We start from the raw sequence: 13,423 nt of genomic DNA, 5'->3' as shown, positions 1-13,423 counted from the left end.
ATAACATTATTAGGAGGGTGGGGGTATATACTATGTAATAACATTATTAGGAGGGTGGGGGTGGGGGGATATATACTATGTAATAACATTATTAGGAGGGTGGGGGTGGGGGGATATATACTATGTAATAACATTATTAGGAGGGTGGGGGTATATACTATGTAATAACATTATTATGAGGTGAGAGTGGGGTATATACTATGTAATAACATTATTAGGAGGGTGGGGGTGGGGGGTATATACTATGTAATAACATTATTAGGAGGGTGGAGGTATATACTATATAATAACATTATTAGGAGGGTGGAGGTATATACTATGTAATAACATTATTAGGAGGGTGGGGGTATATACTATGTAATAACATTATTAGGAGGGTATATATTATATAATAACATTATTAGGAGGGGAGGGTGGGGGGTATATACTATGTAATAACATTATTAGGAGGGTATATACTATATAATAACATTATTGGGAGGGTATATACTTTGTAATAACATTATTAGGAGGGTATATACTATGTAATTACATTGTTAGGAGGGTATATACTATGCAATAACATTATTAGGAGGGTATATACTATGTAATAACATTATTAGGAGGGTATATACTTTGTAATAACATTATTAGGAGGGTATATACTATGTAATAACATTATTAGGAGGGTGGAGGGTATATACTATGTAATAACATTATTAGGAGGGTGGGGGGTCTGATTAAGGAGAGAAGCTTATTATCTCACAGACAAAATAGCCCCGTGACATTATTTGTAAGATATGTCACTACCATCACATCACAACGCTCCCTGACCTTCGTGACAAAGTCCTAACAGACTCATGACAGACACCTAACAGACTCCTAACAGAATCCTAACAGACTCCTAACAGACTCCTAACAGACTCCTAACAGACTCCGAGCAGACTCCCGACAGACTCCTAACAGACTCCTGACAGACTCCTAACAGACTCCTAACAGACTCCTGACAGACTCCTGAAAGACTCCTAACAGACTCCTGACATACTCCTAACAGACTCCTGACAGACTCCTAACAGATTCCCGACAGACTCCTGACAGACTCCTGACAGACTCCTAACAGACTCCTGACAGACACCTAACAGACTCCTGACAGACTCCTGACAGACTCCTGACAGACTCATGACAGACTCCTAACAGACTCCTGACAGACTCCTGACAGACTCCTGACAGACTCCTGAAAGACTCCTGACAGACTCCTGACAGACTCCTGACAGACTCCTAGCAGACTCCTGACCGACTCCTAACAGACTCCTGACAGACTCCTGACAGACTCCTGACAGACTCCTAACAGACACCTAACAAACTCCTAACAGACTCCTGACAGACTCCTGAAAGACTCCGAACAGACACCTAACAGACTCCTGACAGACTCCTGACAGACTCCTAGCAGACACCTGACCGACTCCTAACAGACTCCTGACAGACTGTGTGGCTTTTGATAGATAGAAGTCTAATCTGGTCCATGTTACTCACACTGCCTCCGGTTTATGATAGATTATTTTTATATTTCCTTTTTATAAATTCTCTCTTTCTGTCTCTCTTGCCTCCTTTTGGTCGTTCAGTGTGGGTTATGTTTTCCAATTTCCCTTCAGTGACATTAGGTTATAATAATAATTTGGTAGGTCCTATATTTGTCCTATTTCACATGTACAAGACGTGTTTTACACACGTGTGAGTTGGAAATGTGTTTTTTTGCATATCCAAACTCCCACGGCGACACCCTCTGTGACACCCTCGGAGAGTGGGGTCATGTCCAGGGCCGGCCATTATCAACGGCAACCCTAGAGTAATTTAAGTGCCTTGCTCAAAGGGCATGTCGACAGATTTTTCACTTCCTTTTCAAGACACATATTACAGATCAATCTCATACAATACAGCCTGTTAACACATGTTATCACATCAATCTCATACAATACAGCCTGTTAACACATGTTATCACATCAATCTCATACAATACAGCCTGTTAACACATGTTATCAGATCAATCTCATACAATACAGCCTGTTAACACATGTTATCACATCAATCTCATACAATACAGCATGGTGAAATGAATGAGCCCTGTGACATTTACTCCATTACAAAAGCCCTCTCACCAAACCCATCACTGTACTGGCAGTGTGTTTACGTATAAGCTGATTCTGACAGTCAAAACCTATTTCACCGTTTACATACATGATCAAATATTTGTTGCTGACCTCCACTTGACGTATCAATCACCCGGGGGAGCTCAACCCCCCGGTCAAAAAAACACAGCCTTTTACAGTAACCTCGCTAATGAAGACTTAAATTCTTTCCTCAAGAGGTTGCTTTCAGTCGTTTTATTTTTCTTTATTGGTTCTACATAATCTCCAGTCTGCATAGTTGTTACATTTCTACTCAGACCGACTTATGGCTAAATCACAAAACAACAGAACAGACCAGGGGGTTTGATGGCTAAACTATAAAACAACAGAACAGACCAGGGGGTTTGATGGCTAATCTGTGAAACAGCAGAACAGACCAGGGGGTTTGATGGCTAATCTATAAAACAACAGAACAGACCAGGGGGTTTGATGGCTAATCTGTGAAACAGCAGAACAGACCAGGGGGTTTGATGGCTAATCTATAAAACAACAGAACAGACCAGGGGGTTTGATGGCTAAACTATAAAACAACAGAACAGACCAGGGGGTTTGATGGCTAATCTATAAAACAACAGAACAGACCAGGGGGTTTGATGGCTAAACTATAAAACAACAGAACAGACCAGGGGGTTTGATGGCTAATCTGTGAAACAACAGAATAGACCAGGGGGTTTGATGGCTAATCTATAAAACAACAGAACAGACCAGGGGGTTTGATGGCTAATCTTTGAAACAACAAAACAGACCAGGGGGTTTGATGGCTAAGAACAGCAATAACACCCATTCCAAGATACTGTAACTGGATTCTTCTCCTGTCCTCCTATCCTGATGTCCTCCTGTCCATGATGTCCTCCTGTCCTCCTGTCCTCCAGTTTCCTGTCCTCCAGTCCTCCTGTCCTCCTGTCCTCCTGTTCTCCTGTCCATGATATCCTCCTGTTCTCCTGTCCTCCAGTCCTCCTGTCCTCCAGTCCTCCTGTTCTCCTGTCCTCCTGTCCTCCAGTCCTCCTGTCCTCATGTCCTCCAGTTCTCCTGCCCATGATGTCCTCCTGTCCTCCTGTCCTCCAGTCCTCCTGTCCTCCAGTCCTCCTGTTCTCCTGTCTTCCTGCCCTCCAGTTCTTCTGTCCTCTTGTCCACCAGTTCTCCTGTCCACCAGTTCTCCTGTCCTCCTGTCCTCCAGTTCTCCTGTCCTCACCATCTGTTCCTGGTAAACCAAGTGGATGTGCCCTTTTCAAATGGAACCCTAATCCTTATAAACTCAGTATATGCCCTATGGGCCCCTGGTCGAAAGGACTGCACTATATAGGGAATAGAGTGCCATTTGGGACGCAGGCTACGTCTGCCGCGAACACGGGCCGCTTTCATTCCTCAAATCTGTTTACAACACCTGCTTTACAGAGGTACAGAGAGGAGAGTGAACCTGTTCTGTTTGAAGGTTATAAAAGAGGTTCAGAAATTCAGCTGATGGAGAGAAATATATACTTTTTTTACTTTGCCATCTCCGAGATAACTAATTGGGCTTTAATATTTGCATCATAAATGTCCTTATGAAAGTGATTGAGGACACCATAATAGGATATGTGAATATATAGACAAAATGAAGTCGTTAGGAAATGAGACCTTGGAGGACAGGGTAGTGGTAGGAGTGGTACTTGGTATTCAGAGGGATTGTAACGGCATTCCTCCTCCTCTTCTGAGGAGGAGGAGAAGCGAGAAGGATCGGAGGACCAATGCCCAGAGTGGTAAGTGTCCATAATGTTTATAAGTGTCCATAATGTTTATTTAAAGACATAAACTGAACACTACAAAACAATAAACGTGAAACGAACGAAACCCGAAACCGTACCGTGTGGAAACAAACACCCACAACTCTAAAGTGAAACCCAGGCTACCTAAGTATGATTCTCAATCAGAGACAACAAACACCCACAACTCTAAAGTGAAACCCAGGCTACCTAAGTATGATTCTCAATCAGAGACAACAAACACCCACAACTCTAAAGTGAAACCCAGGCTACCTAAGTATGATTCTCAATCAGAGACAACAAACACCCACAACTCTAAAGTGAAACCCAGGCTACCTAAGTATGATTCTCAATCAGAGACAACAAACACCCACAACTCTAAAGTGAAACCCAGGCGACCTAAGTATGATTCTCAATCAGAGACAACAAACACCCACAACTCTAAAGTGAAACCCAGGCGACCTAAGTATGATTCTCAATCAGAGACAACAAACACCCACAACTCAAAGGTGAAACCCAGGCTACCTAAGTATGATTCTCAATCAGAGACAACAAACACCCACAACTCTAAAGTGAAACCCAGGCTACCTAAGTATGATTCTCAATCAGAGACAACAAACACCCACAACTCAAAGGTGAAACCCAGGCTACCTAAGTATGATTCTCAATCAGAGACAACAAACACCCACAACTCAAAAGTGAAACCCAGGCTACCTAAGTATGATTCTCAATCAGAGACAACAAACACCCACAACTCTAAAGTGAAACCCAGGCTACCTAAGTATGATTCTCAATCAGAGACAACTAAAGACACCTGCCTCTGATTTGAAAACCATACTAGGCTGAACTCAAAACCCCAGCATAGAAAAACACACATAGACTGTCCACCCCAATTCACGCCTGACCATACTAAATAAAGACAAAACAAAGGAAATAAAGGACAGAATGTGACAGGGATACAGGTAGCTAATGCTGACCTTTAAAATCAGAAACACTGAAAACCTTTAATCATGCACTACTCTGTTATTTGTTCAGTAACAAAGACATTGATATATTTCTCTTTGAAGTATGTGTCACGGATTCCCCCGGTACTGCTGCTCATTCTGTGCACCAGTTCCGGAGGTCAACATCACCGGCCTCTAGACGTCACTGAACCGTCTCTTAGTAATTCTATATATGTGCCGTCTGTTTCCCATTGTCTTGTGGGTTATTGTTCCCATGTCTGTTGGTCTGTGAGTACCTTTCCTTTGTTATTACGGGTCTCGTCCTGTGTATTGTTGCTCACTTGTTATTACGGGTCTCGTCCTGTGTAGTGTTGTGCCCTTATTATTACGGGTCTCGTCCCGTGTATTGTTGCTCACTTGTTATTACGGGTCTCGTCCCGTGTATTGTTGCTCACTTGTTATTACGGGTCTCGTCCCGTGTAGTGTTGTGCCCTTATTATTACGGGTCTCGTCCCTTGTAGTGTTGTGCCTTTGTTATTACGGGTCTCGTCCCGTGTATTGTTGAGCCCTTGTTATTACGGGTCTCGTCCCGTGTATTGTTGTGCCCTTGTTATTACGGGTCTCGTCCTGTGTATTGTTGCTCACTTGTTATTACAGGTCTCGTCCCATGTATTGTTGAGCCCTTGTTATTACGGGTCCCGTCCCGTGTATTGTTGTGCCCTTGTTATTACGGGTCTCGTCCCTTGTATTGTTGAGCCCTTGTTATTACGGGTCTCGTCCCGTGTATTGTTGTGCCCTTGTTATTACGGGTCTCGTCCTGTGTATTGTTGCTCACTTGTTATTACAGGTCTCGTCCCATGTATTGTTGCTCACTTGTTATTACGGGTCTCGTCCCATGTATTGTTGCTCACTTGTTATTACGGGTCTCGTCCTGTGTATTGTTGCTCACTTGTTATTACAGGTCTCGTCCCGTGTATTGTTGCTCACTTGTTATTACGGGTCTCGTCCCATGTATTGTTGCTCACTTGTTATTACGGGTCTCGTCCCATGTATTGTTGCTCACTTGTTATTACGGGTCTCGTCCCATGTATTGTTGCTCACTTGTTATTACGGGTCTCGTCCCATGTATTGTTGCTCACTTGTTATTACGGGTCTCGTCCCGTGTATTGTTGCTCACTTGTTATTACGGGTCTCATCCCATGTATTGTTGCTCACTTGTTATTACGGGTCTCGTCCCATGTATTGTTGCTCACTTGTTATTACGGGTCTCGTCCCATGTATTGTTGCTCACTTGTTATTACGGGTCTCGTCCCATGTATTGTTGCTCACTTGTTATTACGGGTCTCGTCCCGTGTATTGTTGCTCACTTGTTATTACGGGTCTCGTCCTGTGTATTGTTGCTCACTTGTTATTACGGGTCTCGTCCTGTGTATTGTTGCTCACTTGTTATTACGGGTCTCGTCCTGTGTATTGTTGCTCACTTGTTATTACGGGTCTCGTCCCGTGTATTGTTGCTCACTTGTTATTACGGGTCTCGTCCCATGTATTGTTGCTCACTTGTTATTACGGGTCTCGTCCCATGTATTGTTGCTCACTTGTTATTACGGGTCTCGTCCCATGTATTGTTGCTCACTTGTTATTACGGGTCTCGTCCCATGTATTGTTGCTCACTTGTTATTACGGGTCTCGTCCCATGTATTGTTGCTCACTTGTTATTACGGGTCTCGTCCCATGTATTGTTGCTCACTTGTTATTACGGGTCTCGCCCCATGTATTGTTGCTCACTTGTTATTACGGGTCTCGTCCCATGTATTGTTGCTCACTTGTTATTACGGGTCTCGCCCCATGTATTGTTGCTCACTTGTTATTACGGGTCTCGTCCCATGTATTGTTGCTCACTTGTTATTACGGGTCTCGTCCCATGTATTGTTGCTCACTTGTTATTACGGGTCTCGTCCTGTGTATTGTTGCTCACTTGTTATTACGGGTCTCGTCCCGTGTATTGTTGCTCACTTGTTATTACGGGTCTCGTCCCATGTATTGTTGCTCACTTGTTATTACGGGTCTCGTCCCATGTATTGTTGCTCACTTGTTATTACGGGTCTCGTCCCATGTATTGTTGCTCACTTGTTATTACGGGTCTCATCCCATGTATTGTTGCTCACTTGTTATTACGGGTCTCGTCCCGTGTAGTGTTGTGCCCTTGTTATTACGGGTCTCGTCCCATGTATTGTTGCTCACTTGTTATTACGGGTCTCGTCCCGTGTAGTGTTGTGCCCTTATTATTACGGGTCTCGTCCCTTGTAGTGTTGTGCCCTTATTATTACGGGTCTCGTCCCTTGTAGTGTTGAGCCCTTGTTATTACGGGTCTCGTCCCTTGTAGTGTTGAGCCCTTGTTATTACGGGTCTCGTCCCGTGTATTGTTGTGCCCTTGTTATTACGGGTCTCGTCCCGTGTATTGTTGTGCCCTTGTTATTACGGGTCTCGTCCCGTGTATTGTTGTGCCCTTGTTATTACGGGTCTCGTCCTGTGTATTGTTGTGCCCTTGTTATTACGGGTCTCGTCCCATGTATTGTTGAGCCCTTATTATTACGGGTCTCGTCCCTTGTAGTGTTGTGCCTTTGTTATTACGGGTCTTGTCCCGTGTATTGTTGAGCCCTTGTTATTACGGGTCTCGTCCCATGTATTGTTGTGCCCTTGTTATTACGGGTCTCGTCCTTGTAGTGTTGTGCCTTTGTTATTACGGGTCTCGTCCCGTGTATTGTTGAGCCCTTGTTATTATGGGTCTCGTCCCGTGTATTGTTGTGCCCTTGTTATTACGGGTCTCGTCCTGTGTATTGTTGCTCACTTGTTATTACGGGTCTCGTCCCATGTATTGTTGAGCCCTTATTATTACGGGTCTCGTCCCTTGTAGTGTTGTGCCTTTGTTATTACGGGTCTCATCCTGTGTATTGTTGAGCCCTTGTTATTACGGGTCTCGTCCCGTGTATTGTTGTGCCCTTGTTATTACGGGTCTCGTCCTGTGTATTGTTGCTCACTTGTTATTACGGGTCTCGTCCCATGTATTGTTGAGCCCTTGTTATTACGGGTCCCGTCCCGTGTATTGTTGTGCCCTTGTTATTACGGGTCTCGTCCCTTGTAGTGTTGTGCCCTTGTTATTACGGGTCTCGTCCCGTGTATTGTTGTGCCCTTGTTATTACGGGTCTCGTCCCTTGTAGTGTTGAGCCCTTGTTATTACGGGTCTCGTCCCTTGTAGTGTTGAGCCCTTGTTATTACGGGTCTCGTCCCTTGTAGTGTTGTGCCCTTGTTATTACGGGTCTCGTCCCGTGTATTGTTGTGCCCTTGTTATTACGGGTCTCGTCCCTTGTAGTGTTGAGCCCTTGTTATTACGGGTCTCGTCCCTTGTAGTGTTGTGCCCTTGTTATTACGGGTCTCGTGCCGTGTATTGTTGTGCCCTTGTTATTACGGGTCTCGTCCCTTGTAGTGTTGAGCCCTTGTTATTACGGGTCTCGTCCCGTGTATTGTTGTGCCCTTGTTATTACGGGTCTCGTCCCTTGTAGTGTTGAGCCCTTGTTATTACGGGTCTCGTCCCTTGTAGTGTTGTGCCCTTGTTATTACGGGTCTCGTCCCGTGTATTGTTGTGCCCTTGTTATTACGGGTCTCGTCCCTTGTAGTGTTGAGCCCTTGTTATTACGGGTCTCGTCCCGTGTATTGTTGAGCCCTTGTTATTACGGGTCTCGTCCCGTGTATTGTTGTGCCCTTGTTATTACGGGTCTCGTCCCATGTAGTGTTGTGCCCTTGTTATTACGGGTCTCGTCCCGTGTAGTGTTGTGCCCTTGTTATTACGGGTCTCGTCCCGTGTAGTGTTGTGCCCTTGTTATTACGGGTCTCGTCCCGTGTAGTGTTGTGCCCTTGTTATTACGGGTCTCGTCCCGTGTATTTTATGTGGGTCTCTTATTTAACCTCGCTCTTTTGTTTGGGTTACATCCCTGTGTTTCTGTGTTTGTTTTGGGCTTCGTTCCTGTGTAGTGTATTAGAGGTGTAATCTCTGTTGTTGGGGTTACATCCCTGTGTTTTTGTACACGTGTTGGTTCTGGGCTTCATTCCTGTGTAGTGTATTAGAGGTTTAACCTGTGTAGTGTTAACCTGTGTAGTGTTGAGCCCTTGTTATTACGGGTCTCGTCCCGTGTATTGTTGTGCCCTTGTTATTACGGGTCGTCCCGTGTATTGTTGAGCCCTTGTTATTACGGGTCTCGTCCCGTGTATTGTTGGGCCCTTGTTATTACGGGTCTCGTCCCTTGTAGTGTTGTGCCCTTGTTATTACGGGTCTCGTCCCGTGTATTGTTGAGCCCTTGTTATTATGGGTCTCGTCCCGTGTATTGTTGAGCCCTTGTTATTACGGGTCTCGTCCCATGTATTGTTGTGCCCTTGTTATTACGGGTCTCGTCCCTTGTAGTGTTGTGCCTTTGTTATTACGGGTCTCGTCCCGTGTATTGTTGTGCCCTTGTTATTACGGGTCTCGTCCCGTGTATTGTTGTGCCCTTGTTATTACGGGTCTCGTCCCATGTATTGTTGCTCACTTGTTATTACGGGTCTAGTCCCATGTATTGTTGCTCACTTGTTATTACGGGTCTCGTCCCATGTATTGTTGCTCACTTGTTATTACGGGTCTCGTCCCATGTATTGTTGCTCACTTGTTATTACGGGTCTCGTCCCATGTATTGTTGCTCACTTGTTATTACGGGTCTCGTCCCATGTATTGTTGCTCACTTGTTATTACGGGTCTCGTCCCATGTATTGTTGCTCACTTGTTATTACGGGTCTCGTCCCATGTATTGTTGCTCACTTGTTATTACGGGTCTCGTCCCATGTATTGTTGCTCACTTGTTATTACGGGTCTCGTCCCATGTATTGTTGCTCACTTGTTATTACGGGTCTCGTCCCATGTATTGTTGCTCACTTGTTATTACGGGTCTCGTCCTGTGTATTGTTGCTCACTTGTTATTACGGGTCTCGTCCCGTGTATTGTTGCTCACTTGTTATTACGGGTCTCGTCCCATGTATTGTTGCTCACTTGTTATTACGGGTCTCGACCCATGTATTGTTGCTCACTTGTTATTACGGGTCTCGTCCCATGTATTGTTGCTCACTTGTTATTACGGGTCTCATCCCATGTATTGTTGCTCACTTGTTATTACGGGTCTCGTCCCGTGTAGTGTTGTGCCCTTGTTATTACGGGTCTCGTCCCATGTATTGTTGCTCACTTGTTATTACGGGTCTCGTCCCGTGTAGTGTTGTGCCCTTATTATTACGGGTCTCGTCCCTTGTAGTGTTGTGCCCTTATTATTACGGGTCTCGTCCCTTGTAGTGTTGAGCCCTTGTTATTACGGGTCTCGTCCCTTGTAGTGTTGAGCCCTTGTTATTACGGGTCTCGTCCCGTGTATTGTTGTGCCCTTGTTATTACGGGTCTCGTCCCGTGTATTGTTGTGCCCTTGTTATTACGGGTCTCGTCCCGTGTATTGTTGTGCCCTTGTTATTACGGGTCTCGTCCTGTGTATTGTTGTGCCCTTGTTATTACGGGTCTCGTCCCATGTATTGTTGAGCCCTTATTATTACGGGTCTCGTCCCTTGTAGTGTTGTGCCTTTGTTATTACGGGTCTTGTCCCGTGTATTGTTGAGCCCTTGTTATTACGGGTCTCGTCCCATGTATTGTTGTGCCCTTGTTATTACGGGTCTCGTCCCTTGTAGTGTTGTGCCTTTGTTATTACGGGTCTCGTCCCGTGTATTGTTGAGCCCTTGTTATTATGGGTCTCGTCCCGTGTATTGTTGTGCCCTTGTTATTACGGGTCTCGTCCTGTGTATTGTTGCTCACTTGTTATTACGGGTCTCGTCCCATGTATTGTTGAGCCCTTATTATTACGGGTCTCGTCCCTTGTAGTGTTGTGCCTTTGTTATTACGGGTCTCATCCTGTGTATTGTTGAGCCCTTGTTATTACGGGTCTCGTCCCGTGTATTGTTGTGCCCTTGTTATTACGGGTCTCGTCCTGTGTATTGTTGCTCACTTGTTATTACGGGTCTCGTCCATGTATTGTTGAGCCCTTGTTATTACGGGTCCCGTCCGTGTATTGTTGTGCCCTTGTTATTACGGGTCTCGTCCCTTGTAGTGTTGTGCCCTTGTTATTACGGGTCTCGTCCGTGTATTGTTGTGCCCTTGTTATTACGGGTCGTCCCTTGTAGTGTTGAGCCCTTGTTATTACGGGTCTCGTCCCTTGTAGTGTTGAGCCCTTGTTATTACGGGTCTCGTCCCTTGTAGTGTTGTGCCCTTGTTATTACGGGTCTCGTCCCGTGTATTGTTGTGCCCTTGTTATTACGGGTCTCGTCCCTTGTAGTGTTGAGCCCTTGTTATTACGGGTCTCGTCCCTTGTAGTGTTGTGCCCTTGTTATTACGGGTCTCGTCCCGTGTATTGTTGTGCCCTTGTTATTACGGGTCTCGTCCCTTGTAGTGTTGAGCCCTTGTTATTACGGGTCTCGTCCCGTGTATTGTTGTGCCCTTGTTATTACGGGTCTCGTCCCTTGTAGTGTTGAGCCCTTGTTATTACGGGTCTCGTCCCTTGTAGTGTTGTGCCCTTGTTATTACGGGTCTCGTCCCGTGTATTGTTGTGCCCTTGTTATTACGGGTCTCGTCCCCTTGTAGTGTTGAGCCCTTGTTATTACGGGTCTCGTCCCGTGTATTGTTGAGCCCTTGTTATTACGGGTCTCGTCCCGTGTATTGTTGTGCCCTTGTTATTACGGGTCTCGTCCCATGTAGTGTTGTGCCCTTGTTATTACGGGTCTCGTCCCGTGTAGTGTTGTGCCCTTGTTATTACGGGTCTCGTCCCCGTGTAGTGTTGTGCCCTTGTTATTACGGGTCTCGTCCCGTGTATTTTATGTGGGTCTCTTATTTAACCTCGCTCTTTTGTTTGGGTTACATCCTGTGTTTCTGTGTTTGTTTTGGGCTTCGTTCCTGTGTAGTGTATTAGAGGTGTAATCTCTGTTGTTGGGGTTACATCCCTGTGTTTTTGTACACGTGTTGGTTCTGGGCTTCATTCCTGTGTAGTGTATTAGAGGTTTAACCTGTGTAGTGTTAACCTGTGTAGTGTTGAGCCCTTGTTATTACGGGTCTCGTCCCGTGTATTGTTGTGCCCTTGTTATTACGGGTCTCGTCCCGTGTATTGTTGAGCCCTTGTTATTACGGGTCTCGTCCCGTGTATTGTTGGGCCCTTGTTATTACGGGTCTCGTCCCTTGTAGTGTTGTGCCCTTGTTATTACGGGTCTCGTCCCGTGTATTGTTGAGCCCTTGTTATTATGGGTCTCGTCCCGTGTATTGCTGAGCCCTTGTTATTACGGGTCTCGTCCCATGTATTGTTGTGCCCTTGTTATTACGGGTCTCGTCCCTTGTAGTGTTGTGCCCTTGTTATTGCGGGTCTCGTCCCGTGTATTGTTGAGCCCTTGTTATTACGGGTCTCGTCCCGTGTATTGTTGTGCCCTTGTTATTACGGGTCTCGTCCCATGTAGTGTTGTGCCCTTGTTATTACGGGTCTCGTCCCGTGTAGTGTTGTGCCCTTGTTATTACGGGTCTCGTCCCGTGTAGTGTTGTGCCCTTGTTATTACGGGTCTCGTCCCGTGTAGTGTTGTGCCCTTGTTATTACGGGTCTCGTCCCGTGTAGTGTTGTGCCCTTGTTATTACGGGTCTCGTCCCGTGTATTTTATGTGGGTCTCTTATTTAACCTCGCTCTTTTGTTTGGGTTACATCCCTGTGTTTCTGTGTTTGTTTTGGGCTTCGTTCCTGTGTAGTGTATTAGAGGTGTAATCTCTGTTGTTGGGGTTACATCCCTGTGTTTTTGTACACGTGTTGGTTCTGGGCTTCATTCCTGTGTAGTGTATTAGAGGTTTAACCTGTGTAGTGTTAACCTGTGTAGTGTTGAGCCCTTGTTATTACGGGTCTCGTCCCGTGTATTGTTGTGCCCTTGTTATTACGGGTCTCGTCCCGTGTATTGTTGAGCCCTTGTTATTACGGGTCTCGTCCCGTGTATTGTTGTGCCCTTGTTATTACGGGTCTCATCCCTTGTAGTGTTGTGCCCTTGTTATTACGGGTCTCGTCCCGTGTATTGTTGTGCCCTTGTTATTACGGGTCTCGTCCCATGTAGTGTTGTGCCCTTGTTATTACGGGTCTCGTCCCGTGTAGTGTTGTGCCCTTGTTATTACGGGTCTCGTCCCGTGTAGTGTTGTGCCCTTGTTATTACGGGTCTCGTCCCGTGTAGTGTTGTGCCCTTGTTATTACGGGTCTCGTCCCGTGTATTTTATGTGGGTCTCTTATTTAACCTCGCTCTTTTGTTTGGGTTACATCCCTGTGTTTCTGTGTTTGTTTTGGGCTTCGTTCCTGTGTAGAGGTAATCTCTGTTGTTGGTGTTACATCCCTGTGTTTTTGTTGTTGGTTCTGGGCTTCATTCCTAGTGTAGAGGTTTAACCTTTTTGTTACATCCCTGTGTTTCTGTGTTTTCTGGGCTTCATTCCTGTGTAGTGTATTAGAGGT

The sequence above is a fragment of the Oncorhynchus keta genome, chromosome 30, assembly GCF_023373465.1.
Source record: "Oncorhynchus keta strain PuntledgeMale-10-30-2019 chromosome 30, Oket_V2, whole genome shotgun sequence".
Taxonomy (NCBI): domain Eukaryota; kingdom Metazoa; phylum Chordata; class Actinopteri; order Salmoniformes; family Salmonidae; genus Oncorhynchus; species Oncorhynchus keta.
The sequence above is the reverse complement of the archived record's forward strand: the minus strand, read 5'-3'. Positions refer to the sequence as shown.